This window comes from Phalacrocorax aristotelis, chromosome 2, assembly GCF_949628215.1.
Source record: "Phalacrocorax aristotelis chromosome 2, bGulAri2.1, whole genome shotgun sequence".
Classification (NCBI taxonomy): domain Eukaryota; kingdom Metazoa; phylum Chordata; class Aves; order Suliformes; family Phalacrocoracidae; genus Phalacrocorax; species Phalacrocorax aristotelis.
In genome coordinates this window covers 124,641,167-124,654,689 of record NC_134277.1, presented here as the reverse complement: position 1 = coordinate 124,654,689, position 13,523 = coordinate 124,641,167, and positions in this window count along the sequence as shown.

Genomic DNA, 13,523 nt, shown 5'->3' with positions numbered 1-13,523 from the left:
TAGTCAAACTAAAGCATTTAGACCTCAAGGATATTCTGGAAATTGCTGGGTGGCAGAGGTTTGCTGAAACACTACCACTTTGTTACTCATTTTTAAATACAGAGAGAAAAGGGATGCCGGCACATGCTTTTTACATTGTCAGCTCCCAAGTGTTTTGTTTAGTGGAATGAGAGAATAAGAATAAAAATTTAATAATATTTTTTTTCTTAATTTAATCCTGCTGAAGACACAGGAACAATGATGGATAAACCATCTGAGCATTTGGAAGAATAGGTTTATCCGAACAAGTTCATTCGGGTTTGGTTTTTTTTCCTATCTAAAGGTAGAAAAAGAAAAGAGAAAAACCCCGAAAAACTGTTCATTGGAAAATTTAAATATATATCCACCATGTAAATTTTGAAAGATAATTTATGATCTGAATTTCAGAATGAAGTAGGCTATCAAGTGAAGACCACCATGGACTTCAAACTGCACAGAAGGATCATAAATCTGTAGACATCATTTGGCAAAAAAGCTTTATTTGCTCTCTGTTTTGTGCAGTACTTTGCCAATGTGATTTAAAGCTTGTTTAAAGTAACAGCAAGGGCTATCATCCTTTGCTATGTTTTAATTTCTGTCTTCAAACTCACCTTCAAAATGCAGTTCCCCAAAACATAGTTCTTTAATGTTGCCTTAATATAGTATAGATTATCCACCCCAAATACCTGAGGAAAGATATACTTCTGTTTCTAGCTATCTCATAAGCAAGCTCATTTGTTCTTGATATGTAGAGGTAGCCACAATTTAGCACTGCACAAAAACCCATGAAGTGGACTGAGGTCAACATCATCATTTCGTTGGTATAAAACCAATTAAGTGAAACACCAGTATGAAGGCATAACAAAAATCCAGGAATATAGAACTGCAAAAAAGGAGTGATGAGATGCTCTAGGGAGCTGTAACCATTTTATATTGTTGTGGCAGAAATGCCCAGGAGATGCTTTTTATACAATATGAGCTCTTTCTGTGCAAGCATAGAAAGCAGCAGCTGATGGCATGGCAGTGCTTTAGATGCTGAGTGATGGCCAAGGGTGAGCCTGCTAGGAACATGTGGATGTGGACTTGATGACTGTGAACTGATGACTGAAGGTGACAAAAACGTTTGCAGAGCCCATCCCCACCTGTTTGAGCAACAGCTCTTCAAAGTGGAATAGGAGGATGTGGTACCTCTCCCGGAGATGCACCTGACACAGCTGTGTGTCCACAGGTCTGGCATTAGATGCACGATGTGCATGGGTTTGCAATGTATCATCTCATGCCACATCAACTATTCATGTCATTGTTTGCTTCTGCACCCAAGCCTGTGAGTCCTGGAAGATGTTGTTAGTTCCCCTAGATGCATGTCAGCTGCTTGTTTAGAGGGAGGTTGTGGCAAAGGGACAATGGAGGGGATTGGAGAAATGTTTTCTTTCAATTAAAGCAAAGTAGGTTCCCGGGGCCAGGCAGCAGCATTCGGGTTAGTTATGTGCTGTCTGTGCCTGCCTGTTGCTCTGGGTCAGTGTCTCTGTGTAGACAAAATAAGGTTCCTTTAGAGTGTGTGAAGACACTGGCTTTTCTCTGCATGGAGGCTGAGCTCCAGGGTCCCCAGAGTGCTGTGAGCAAGCAGAAGCAGCAGGAAACCGGTGTTACAGGTGGGATGACAATCTAAACCTTAGTTTTTTCAAATTTACAGATGCATAATTTCTCATTTCCTTGTTTTACACGGTCTCTAAATTATGTGGAAATGAGAGAGTGAAAAGCATATCACCTCTTTCATAAAGTCAGGTTAGAAGAAACATCCATGACATCAGAACAATAGTACTTCAAAGGAGAGGTTTAATGAATGTCTTCATAGATGTGGGAGGAGAGAGTTAGCATAACAAGACTTGTGGGCTTTTTAAACAATGAAAGGTGTGTTTGTGATTGAGCAACGACCAATTATTTCAAAGATGAAAAGAAGGCATATTAATAAAACTGAAACCTAAAAAAACCAGGGAAATTGAGATTTAAAGAGGTTTCAGCTTTCTCTGTTCTATAGCGCATCAGTGGTTGGTAATCCTTTGTAAGGTGAAATAAATACAGTAACAATTGGATCACGATTCTTTTGCTTAATAAATGGACAGCAAACAAAGCATCTTCAGGGCCTTTTTGTGGATAGCAGCACCAAAATGATGTGTATGATGAACTGAACCTAAAATGATAGCAATTTATTTGGCCAATTTATTTACAGGCTGTTTGGAATAATTTAAAAATCCTATCCCTATGGCACTTACAGCTGATAAGTATTATGTTAAATGTACATTGACAAAACCTCAGGGAATGTGAACCATCAGATTTAGATAATAGCTTTAAAAGCATGCACTGTGCAGAGTGTCTGCCAGGGTGCAATGAACAGTGAGCTTGTGATATTGGAGCAGTGAATATGTAATCATTTCAAAGGAAATTCTCCAGCTATCTGTTCATCTTGGACCTGCTTTTAAATAGAGAAAGAGATATGGCCATTGACATCCCTTCTTTAAGTCTATTTTTGATCAAGTACAGCAGGTGTTTATGAGGCTAGCTCTCATGGTATTCTGTTATTGGATTGTCTGGCACTGAACAAAGCTGGATTTAATAAGATGAATTGTATGGGAAATCATCTGGTGGCATTGCTGGGTCATACCTCTCCCTCTAATGGTTGCTTCTGTCACATAAAAATATGTATGTATGCAGTTTGCTGGAAGAATATTGGTTATAAATATTTAGTTGGATTAGGGTGAAGAGGGTGCTCTGTTCTTAGCACTACCCTGGGGGAAATGCAGGTCCATCAGGAAGGCACTAGCCATGCTCACCACATTTGTAGCAGGCTGGAGGGTAAAACCAACCCCTGGGCAGAAGGCCGATGTACAGGTCTCTGTAGTATTGATAGCCATGAAAGAGAATAGCAATAAACTATTTTGGCAGAAATCCTTTACTTCTCTGCCAGGACTTAAGAGGGGGATATGTGCCTTCATGCTAGATAACAGGCTAAACACTTGAGTCTGTTGGAAGGCTAAATCAATAAATATTTGTAACTTATGGTCAAAGCACTGAATAGCTCTGTGGAGGTTTCAAGCCCATTCTTTGGACAAATAACTGTGGGAAGATGACTGCCACAAATAACTTGGGATGTTATCTATCTAAGGGCTCCTGGCAGTAGAACTTGGAAAAATATGTTCTGAGAGTTGTTGTTTGGGGTTTTCTGGGAAACAATGCTTTTTGTCCGTGAAGTTTGAGCTATTGCAGGACTGGTTTGCCAGGAGAAGTTATGGTGTAATAACTGAAATGTGATTTTATGATTCCCTTAGCAACTTGTTTTATTCCCATCATGGTGTTGCTGTATCAGAGCAGTGTTCCCAGAGCATTGCCTGCTGGCTAGAGGAGCAATGCAGGGAGGAAGAGCACGGGACTGTGAGGAAGGCTGTGCTTGCTGAGGCCTGAAGTCTATTTGGCGCAGGAAAAGCAGGTAACCCCAGAAAGCCAGGGAGCAGGGTAGCCTTGGTAATGTCCTGAAATGCTTTACCAGCATCAAGTAAAGTTCAGGGACTTCTGGAGGGGTTTATTTCTGTTTGCACCAAAATCTATCTTTATTAATTTTTGGTTTTAATTTGTTTTGCATGAATTTGTCCGGTGCCCTTTTGAACACAACTCTATATAGTCATAATAACTTATGATGGAGTCCTGCAGTATAACCATCTCTTGGGTGAATAAATTATCTGTTTTGATTTCCCCCCGCCCCGAAATGTTAGTGTTCTGTATATTCAGATCTTTAGCTTTCCTCCTGGAGCCACCTCTCTGTCGGTATTATGGTATCTTGCAGAGATGCTGACAGGAAGCCTCCACACAACCCAATGAAGCATGGCATGGTGACAAATTATTCATGGGAGCAAAATATACTATAGACATTCAAACCAGTCTTCCAGACAACTATTTTCACTGTTTTACCTTTGATCTGTTAGCATTTAGTTGGAAAGTAATTGCACACTTGCTCTTGCTGCCTTTCTGTGAGAAAAAAAGCAGAGACTCAAATATTTTTTATTTCTTTCCCTTCTTTCTAGTTGTGAAAGCTTCTTCCTGGAATAAGTAAAAACATTGGTAGATGAGTCAATCCTTGTGAAGAACCATGAACATGTTCTTTAAAAACAAATATGTTCATTACTCTGTAGGTTTTGAGGGATAGCAGTAATTCAAATCTGTCCTTAATAAAGGCAGAGTTTCGTATATTGAAGTCAAAGGAAGCTTTCTTTGAGCCTTCAGTGAAACCTGGTCTTGAACTATCTGTCCTCTTAGAGAGCAGGGTAAAGGAGCATCAGTCCAAGGATGAGTTGGATTCTTGGTATCATTTTCCTTGTTGTCCTGGTTTTGGCTAGTATAGGCTAGTATAGAGTTAATAGACTACGTTTTGGATTTGTGCTGGAAACAATGTTGATAATGTGGAGATGTTTTAGCTGCTGTTAAGTACTGCTTACACTAGTCAAGGGCTTTTCCAGCTCCCCATGCTCTGCCAGGTGCACAAGAAGCTGGGAGGGGACACAGCTGGGACAGCTGACCCCAACTGACTGAAGTGATATTCCATAACATATGATGTCATGCTCAGCATATAAAGATGGGGGAAGAAGAAGGAAGTGGGGGGGCATTTGGATGGCATTTGTCTTCCCAAGTAACCATTATGCATGATGAAGCCCTGCTTTCCTGAAGATAGCTGAACACCTGCCTGCCCATGGGGAGTAGTGAATGAATTCCTTGTTCTGCTTTGCTTGCATGCATGGATTTTGCTTTGCCTAATAAACTGTCTTTATCTCAAACCATGAGTTACCTCACTTTTCCTCTTCTGATTCTCTCCCTCATCCCATCTGCGGGAAGTGAGTGAGCGGCTGTGTGGTGCTTGGTTTCTGGCTGGGGTTAAGCCATGACAACTTGTATGCTGTGTTGTTGCTCCTGAATTTTCCAAAATCTGTTTTCAAAAGGGAATTGAGCTGAATAATTTGATGAATAATTCACAAGTCGCAGAATGATAGGGGTTGGAAGGGACCTCTGGAGATCATCTTGTCCAACCCCACTGCTGGAGCAGGGACACCTAGAGCAAGGAGCACAGGACCGTATCCAGGCAGGCTTTGAATATTTCCAGAGAAAGAGATTCCACAGCCTCCCTGGGCAGCCTGTTCTACTGCTCTGCCACCCTCAAAGTAAAGAAGTTTTTTCTCATATTGACGTGGAACTTCCTGTGTTCCAACTTGTGCCCATTGCCCCTTGTCCTGTTGTTGGGCACCACACTGAAAAGAGTCTGGTCCCATCCTGTTGGCACCCATCCTTTAGATATTTATAAGCACTGATAAGAATTGATGAATGATTTATAGTATAGTTGCCAATATTTCATTAGTATATTTTTTTGAAGCTTGCTTTTAGCTGCAAATGTCTACAAGCATACACAGAGTATCAGGAAGGTTGCCTGCTATAAATGTAAAATCCAGTACAGTCATGGTAAACCTTCGCCCCCCCAACTAATATTTTGAGGGGGTTTTGTTTTATTGATTTTTAAAGTATTTAGCCTGGGTGCCATTGTCTGTGACAGAATGTTTAAATAATGCAACAGCAGAAAAAGAGAAACAACATCCATAAAAACAGCAGTTGCTCAACTGGAGAGATTAAAGCAGTATTATGCACTAGATCTAGGAAAAAGAAACAACCCACCTAGCTTTTTTTTTCAAAAGCTGAGATAAACAGGAGGGGGTCTCATGGCCTTTCAATAATGTATGTGCGTTATTTTAGGGAAAGGGAAAAAACAGAGCCCCAAACTGATGATATTTTGTAGAGACTGTTCTGTTCATAGCTCTTCTAACTGAAGAGGCCTCAGTTCAGATACTGCTACTGGCAGACCAAAGTCCAACAGGAAATTGTTCCTTCTGGGTCTGCCTCAGACCTTGAGCTATCTGAACTCAACCCAACACTGGCAGCACCAAAGACAGAGAAGTAGCCACCCAAGGCACTGATATGACCAGTGTTGGCATACTCCATGCTGCTATTTTCTAACTGAAAAGACCTCCATTCAGATATCGCTAATGTTAGACCAAAAGCCCAAAAAGACTTTGTACCTTCTGGATCAGTCAGAGAGCTTGAGCTGCCTAAGCTAGGGACAACACTAGCAGCACCAAAGATGCAGAAGCAGCCATCAACACGTGGCCAGGCTGGCATACAGCATACTGCTTAGTTCAGTCAAGCCCTACCTGAGCTTGAACTGACCAGGAGATGTGGGTAAAGGGCCTGAGTGTTCACAGACTTGGCAGGAAAAAAAAAAGAACAAAGGAAAAAATTGTGCAAGCCCAGATTATTTTTTTTTCCTAAAACTGATGGCTTTAGGTGGGAGCTTTGCCTCCAGTACAGCTCTAGTGGACATAAGTGATTGCTTGTATCAACAAAAGCCCCTCAAACTGATGAGGGGTGTTGGGGAAGGGAGAGGGAGACAAAACAGAAAAACCACTCATTGTACTGTGTGCTTTTCTAAAGCACTCTGTATTACAGTAGTCACCTATGGGCTCTACAGAAGGATAATTGTGAGCTGGTGATTAAACACAAACAGGAAAAAAAAATACCCAGTAGAGTCCATGTGTACAATGAATATGTATATGACAGCTGGATGTAATGGGTTTGAAAATACTGCTGCCTGAAAGGAAGGAAATCCTCTCTAACTCTTGGTAGGAGCAAGGAACCATCATAAAGAGAACAAGTGTGTAAAGTCACAGTATCCCACAGGGAGGAAGAAATGCCTCATCTGGCACATCCCCCTCTTGCTTCTCAGTGCATGGACCATGCACTGTCAGCAGGAGCTCAGCACTGTGACTGCTCTCGTGCTGGGGCAAGGGTCCGTGCTGAGCTCCTGGGCAAGGGGATGGGCTTCCCGTCCTCAACCCATGCAGAGAGAAGATTAAGCCTCCAAGAGCTGCCCTTGTTCACAGTGTTGTCTCCATGGCACCACTTTGCTGAGAGCCCTGCCAGTCCCCTGGCATGAGAATGAAGGCTGAGGCTCGGATGGTGCAGAGTCAATGCAAGGTCAAGGTGTATGGTCACAAACACACTGGGGAGATGAGTGGGAAGGCCTCTAACACAAGCTGCTTGAGCCAAGTGTGTTGGACTGGAGGTGGGGGTGATCAGCAGTGTGTGGTGTCAGGCTGTGTATGAGCAAATGTGCTGGTTTCAGGTTATTCTACAGCTGGAAGGAACCTACAGCTATTTTTTTTCCTGTTACAGTCTTTTAGCTCCTTCTTTCATCTATGCAAACAGTTTTGTGAACTTTGGAAATGGTCCTCTGTGCGTTAAAATGTATTTGCTGTTGAAATGTTAAATCAAACAGCAGCTTGAATATTTTTAAAGGTCATAGTCACTGAAGCAAAACACACATTGCATACACCTTTTTGAACTGTTTTTCTTTTCTTTTCTTTTTTTTTTTTTAAACCATGGAATCCTGCAGTCTATAGACGATGCTGCAACTAAAATGCATAGAGTGAAATCTAATTTTGTCCTAAGGGAATTAAGAAGCTTGAGGTTATTTGCATCTTCCATTTAACATTTATAGGTGATTAAGAGAAATACCAGAATATGTTAATGGTCTTTCTTTTAGAAACAGGCCTGGGCTGTTAGTAATTTATCTTTCCAGTATTTTCTCCATCACTGTGAGGCTCCAGGAGCTTGTATCGGGCAAGCACATCAGTGGCTTTAGTGAAAGTTGAAGTCTGGGAATGCAGCTCTGCAACCAGAGCTTAATGATGCAGCAGCTTCCATGGCTGTGGGATTGCAGGTCTGAGAGGCTCTAAAGAAATTCTCCAACTGCTACAGCAATTAAGCATATTAAACTTATCATGGTAAATAGGCGTGCTTTGCAAACATATCTTATTTTCTCATATTGGAATGATTCTGGTTTTAGTTATATCTGGTCATCTGGTTACAGGTAGTGTGTTAAATCTAATCTTAATTTCTCCTTCTGGCTGTCAACTATATGTAGATATAAGTGTTTATAATATTTACAGTAGTCCTTAAGTGCACATCCGTTTATAAAACACTAGACCAGTAGAATTGCGTGGAATTTGACACCGGTGCTTTTGGATATATTGTGTTCTTACTGTACTTTCAGGATAAATAGTTATACGCTCAAACGGGAAAACGGATTCAGTCATAACACCAGAGATGCAATTGTCCTAAGTATCGCTGCTCCTAAGTGACAGATACAAAGCCTGAGAGAGGATCAGAGAATTTAAAAGCTTTTGCTCAGGGTCAGGTCTTAGACATGTAGACAGGCACTTAGCCTTTCAGCATGGGGACTGTGACAGCTGCAGGGCTGGCGCTGCTTCTCCCTGCTGGAGCTCGATTGTCCTTGGTTCATAGATCTGTCATCAACACATAAGAAACAGGGAAGGATTATTTATTCTTCTATTTAATAACTGTTAGCTCCTACCTCATTAATTTTAAGACCAATCCATCCATCCTATGCCCATTATATCGCATACATTTTTATCTTCTTCCTTTCCCTTATTTGCTAATATAAAACAGAAGTGATGGCATAATTATTTCCTTCAAGGTAATTAATTTGAAACTTAATTTAATAAAAAGCATTTATTAGATCTTTCCACTATAGCTGATGAAATTAAAACTCTAATCTCTGCACTCAGGAGGGAAACGATTCTTATAATTTGCATAAGTTTGCATTGAAAAAATAAAGACAAAATTTGCTGAATTTCATGTAGGTTAGGATTAGAAAAGCATTACTTTTGTTTCTCACAAGCATGAACTTGGCCTGCCAGGGTATACAATCATTCACTGTCAGCGGAGGTTATTCCAGTTGCTGCTGTGAGTTTAGCAGAAACTGTCCAGCACAGTTTAGCCCTGCAATGTGCTGCGCTTCTTCCAGTTCCCCTTCACTCCGGTTGCAAGCGCTCAGCGCCTTATGGACCTTGATCAAACTGCTTGTAATTAAGGACTTGGGATTGTGTCCCCCAAGTCATTTAATCCTTCACATCATATTATTTTATTTTGGTTATTACTACTTGAAGCAAACACAACATGAAAGAACAAATTGACCCATGCCTAAAAGAAGCTGCATTCTTTGTATTAGCCCCTGAATGTGTTATAAATATCTGCCCATAAGTCTTTTTCTGAAGTAATATTACTTTTTGTGTCTATGAGGAAGTCATTAACATCCTTATGCTCTGAATCAAAATTATTAAAAAAAACCCCCGAAACCACAACAGGGCTTTGTGGTGCCGTAGATGACTGAGTTATAATTTATTAACTTGACAGACTATCATCTAAGCAGTGTCCAATTCTGTAATTAGAATTTCTGCAGTGTAAACGTTTAATAACAGCAGAACGTCAATATGCGCATGGCTGTACATGCAGGCTGTTTCAGTAATTCAGAAGAAGTGGTGTGTAAGTCATCTGTGAGGATGCTGGTGGAGGCAGTCAGGAGGAAAAACACCATTTGTTTCTGCAGCTGTGGGGTTGTTCATTCATCAGCATGTTTTCGTGCTCTGAAAATACAGAAATGATGCATTCAAATCTGAGTACTTCCCTGGCTCTTAAAAGAGTGTTTTGCACAATCTGGTGCTATGGATGATATATAGACATGATTGTGAATGGCAGGACCGGTTAACAGAAATTAACTGCATGTGTTTTTAAATAGACAGCTGAAACATTGGGAAAGCTTTCTCAAAATACTCATATGCTTCACATGCAAAATTTATTCTCTGAAGTTTAATTGAAATTTTAATGATTTCAAATCATTTAACTGGATGGAGAATACTGTACAGCCTACTTAGAAACAAAAATACTTTGTCACTATGCTAAAATTCATTAACTTGATGGAGTCCTACAATCTGGGTAACATCAAATTATTGTAATTAGTGCTCATGTGATGTAAGCACCCAGGAACAATGGAGCCTCTGTGTTTTGCCAGTTTATAGATTTTTTTTTTTCATTTTTTTCTGCTGGATAAGACCCTCCAGCTCCTATGAATGTCCACTTTAACTCAACCCCCCACCCTGAAATGTGATTATACAATAAAGTTACATAAAGTCAAAATGAGTGTCCAAACTTCTGCAATTCTAGACCAAAAATTACAAGTAGAGCTCCAGAACATCTTGTTGCTAACACCTCTCATGTTTGATGGGGCAGCAAAATGGGTCATGTTAAACGCCTTTCCCCCCTCCCCTGGGTTCTGCACAATTTGTGCTGCTTCTCTCTGCTGACAGTAAAAGGGAGAGGTCATCAGAAAACCAGACCTGGTGGTGTGTGACTGTGGATTAGCAGCTTTTCTGTGGGTATCGTAAAGGAACTGAAACCATCGGTGCTGTGCAGCACAAGGCCTTGACTCTTCATATGCTCAGTAGCACAACCCCAGGGTAATAAATAGACATTTTAAAACCATTCACAGTAAAAACATATGGGGTGAGGTGTAATGCTGAGGGTGAAATATTTCAATTCCTGTTAGCCCTGGATTAAGATTTATGTGTTATTAGAGTTGCTGAGAACACATGACTTTTCTCCAAGGCAGAGGGGCAGCTCTCCTTTCATTCATTTACATGCATTTGTCAAATGAGGCAGACATCTCTTGCCCCTTTTTTCCTGAGTGGGCTTTGTTGAGCTGAACCACCCTGAAAGGATGAATAGCACAAACCGCAGCTGCTGTGGCTGAAGCCAAAGCAGCTTGTTTAGGCAGGAAGCACAAGGATGATTTAGAAATCTGAGGGCTTCTTGTAGTGTTTTATTCATGATTAAAAGCTAGCTTGGAGAGGAGGGGAGAGTAAATGGGGTGGTGCTGGTGGGAAAATGGGAAATAATGTGACTGCAGAATCATTAGCAGACATGTACACACATGCCACAGCCTTGATTAGCCTTGATGACATTTTGTCTCCTCGACATCATGCCTAAAAGAGGATGGAGGCTGTCAGCTGGATGCGCTGAGACACTAGGAGGGGGTTGGAGGTGTACCCTAGTCCCTCATGACCCATTGCTATTTGAGCACAGCACACACTGTACCCATCAGCACAGCAATGCATTATGCCCATGCACATGTGCTGCTCCACGTGTTTCTGCACCCCAGCAGGCTGTTGAGGTGTTAGTATAGTCGGGGATCTCAGCCTGCTCAGTGCCACCTGCCCAGAGACCACCGGGTGAGGCAGAGAGAAGCAGGGGTCAACCCTCCACAGGAGAGCTTGCTGTTCACCTCCTTAACAGCCCCTCCCCAAAGTCACTGGTGTGACACGCAGAAGCCTTCACCTGAAATGCACCCAAGCCCCACAGGTGTACAGAACACACCTCACAAACCTCCTCTAATGGAGGAGGATAAATAGATATACAGGGGGATAAACAGAGGGGAAGGGATTGTGCTGATCTTTAAAAATATCTTGGTGTTCTTGGAGCTGCATATGTTGTCAAACTTATCAAAATCCTTAGGAGAGGAATGGGTAGGCAGTAGATTAGGGTATTCACAAGTTTCTCAGCAGCTTCTGTCAAAATAAACATTATTTTGTTAACAGAACAAGCAGTAATGTCTATGTATTTTATAGAAACATGACTATATTTTCCCTGCCTATTGCAACAACTTTGGGATAAGAGAAGAGTGTAATAATTTAATCAGATATGTGTTAGTTATAATAAATACATTATGTTTCAAAAAAGCCTAAGTGATTTATGGATCTAGATTTACTTCTATCACAGCTTAGGCATTAGAAATTAGTTTCTTTGGAAATCAGGGGTACTTAGGCTCTAAAGCTGCTTAAATGATTTAAAAATTTCATTCAGTGATTTGAAAGATAAGTGATTTATAGGTAAACTATTAATTCTGAATTAAAAAGGATTTCAAGCTATTTTAAAGATTATTCTGAAATGTCCCTAAATCTAATAAACTAGATATTTAAGTTTATAATTATACCCATGTTTATCTTAATATATTTACATAAATATACATTTTAAATGCCCATTTTAGGTTATATTTCCAGTGTCCTTAATAAAAAAATATTTGATATGTTCTAACTATGCACTGTCAGAACTACTCCCCACCACACACACCCATACAGACCATTTAATTTCACTAACTGCTTTTAATGAAATATGTTCTCATTCTTCATAGGAATGAGCACTTCCCCTTCCTAGGAAAAAGATGAAGCTGGTAATCCAGAGGTCTCTTGGGACTTGGGTATTCCTCTTCAAGGCCTTCTTTTAGATCAGGTTTATAAAACCATTTCTCACAGCCCTGGTTAATGCTCTAATCAAGAGGACCTTCTCGAGATCTTGTTCATTCTGGTATGGAGGAGCTGGGGAGGCCCCTATTCTGCAGCTGGATATTCCAGTGGGGAACGACAAAATATTTCATAATGACAAATGTAACTTAACTTGGCATATTTCTAGGAAAAGTTTTGGAATGTAAGTTTTCAAGCAATGCACTGGAGAGTCTCCAGCCAACGTTTGTGGCAGTTTCTCTTACCGCAGCATTGCCTGCAAACCCTACATCACTTCTAATGTATTCAAACACGCTGTGCAGGGGATACTCCTCTCCTCAGAGGGTCTTTCCAGGGAATGGGGAAACAGCCAAAAGGCAACAGGAGCACAATTTATGTGGCAGCTCCCTGCTAACCAGTTCACACTGCTGGTTTGCCAGGCTTGGACTCAACTTTTTACGTTATTTTATCTGCAGAAATTACTCAGGGAGCCATACAGAGCTTCTCTGCACAGAACTGAGAAGTAGTTTTGTACTTGCTTTTCAAGCACTGATGCATTTTTTTCCCCCAGTATCTTCACCTTATTAGTGAATACTGTCAAAGTCCAAGAGAGGTCTTACACATGTAACTACAATAGTAGGGGCCAGTGGCCAACGTTTAGACACTGCTGTTGCATTTGTATTATGCCTGTTGAGCAGACCACAGCTAACTGGCAGCTAGTATGACTGTTAAACCAGCTCTATCTAGCTTGTGGAACCCAATCTGGTGTAAAAGTGAATATTCTTTTCCATTTACAAATAGTGATCCTAGAACATACTTTCTGGGATTGCAAGACTGTATGCATGTGCCCATTAGATCCCCCAAAAGAGTGGATAATGTGCTTCTTGGGCTGGAAGGAAATCTTTTTCCATTCTGCTTGATTTTGAGCAAGGAACTGATTTCAGATCTGCATCCTAGGGAAACATGCCAACTACAAAACTCCTGAATACTCTGCAATGAGCCTCTCAGTCTCTTCTTCACCTGTCCCACTCACTGCAACAAGTACGTGAACAAAAATCTGCCACTTCCTAGGTGAATGCTTCAATGAAAAGGCTTTTGAGAGGATCATTTTCATCCTGGAAATGTTTCATGGCAATATGGAAAGAGTTGTTGTAATTTAGAAAAGACAAAGCGCTTTTTCATATGAATTATGTCAGTCTTTAATCACTTTAAAATTGAAATGAGAATAATGAATATTACAACAATATCACATCTAATACTCCAGTAATAGCTCTGTATGTT